The 1045-nt window shown below is 38.8% G+C and overlaps 1 pseudogene; it reads right to left on the bottom strand.

The window, feature by feature from the left end:
- Positions 1–265: 265 nt before the first annotated feature.
- On the bottom strand, positions 266–786 carry LOC132680391 (small ribosomal subunit protein uS15 pseudogene; annotated as a pseudogene).
- Between the last annotated feature and the right edge of the window lie 259 nt (positions 787–1045).

Below are 1045 nucleotides of genomic sequence, written 5' to 3'. Positions count from 1 at the left end.
AAATGGAGAAGAATAGTTGATCTTCTGATTGCTTTCTATGAGTTATAGCTCTTCAGTGTACCAGCTACACACACACACACACACACACACACACATAGACACATATGTTTATACACACACACATATATATGCAAAACTCTCTACCCTACTTAAAAGTATCCATCGTTATTTTCAATAATCAAAAACAAATGTAGTTCCTGTACATCTATCTAACTCCATATTCATTTTTTTTTCTAGTTAGTGATTTTATTGCGTGAGTACAAAGTCAAATTTCTGCAACCAAGGCAGAGGCTGTGGATGACTCACATTTCCAGTTGTGAGATATACTCGCGTGGTCTTATAATATTGACCCAACCGGTAAATGCGGCTCCTCATCAGAATCAATCGGAATTTAGCATCCTGATGTTTTCTGTTCCTCTCAAGAGGCTTTCGAACAGCAACAGGTTTCTTAGTCAAATGGTAGAGATCCTCAGAAAGATCAGGGGAAAGTCCTTCGGACTTAAGAACTCTCAACGCGTTAGTGCCTGTCACAAAACGTACTTGTGCAACACGATGTGAGTCTCGCAGGATCACACCGATTTGTGAAGGAATCAGGTCCTCCTTGCCCAGTTTGTAGATCTGCTGTCTCGCGACGTCAGATGTGAGCTCTAGCCAGGTGGGGACGATGCAGCGGTAAGGCAGAGCCCAATGGGACAGGCCCTTTCTGGGAGCGTGCACGCGACTCATGATGGCAGGCAGTCAGGCAGTGGTTAAAAAAACAAACAAACCAAAAAACCTTTTTTTTTTTTTCTTAGAAAATTTCAGGTAGAGCGAGAGCCAGTAACGCATTTAAACCAAATAAAATGATGACATTCACAATGTTCTAAATCTTTGTTCCAAATTTTAAAAATAATCCCCCAAATTAAAATGATACTTAAATGTCAATATTATAAAAATATTGCTAGCAGATTGAAAATTTGAAAATTATTTGCCAGTCTATGTTCTCAAGCTTTTGTGAACTTGATTTGCCTTAAGTGTTATAATAATCTAAGCATTAACATGAATA

This window comes from Panthera onca, chromosome A1 (genome assembly GCF_046562875.1).
Source record: "Panthera onca isolate mPanOnc1 chromosome A1, mPanOnc1 haplotype 2, whole genome shotgun sequence".
NCBI classification, from domain to species: Eukaryota; Metazoa; Chordata; class Mammalia; order Carnivora; family Felidae; genus Panthera; species Panthera onca.
Note: the sequence above shows the minus strand (reverse complement) of the source record. Positions and strands in the feature narration are given on the sequence as shown.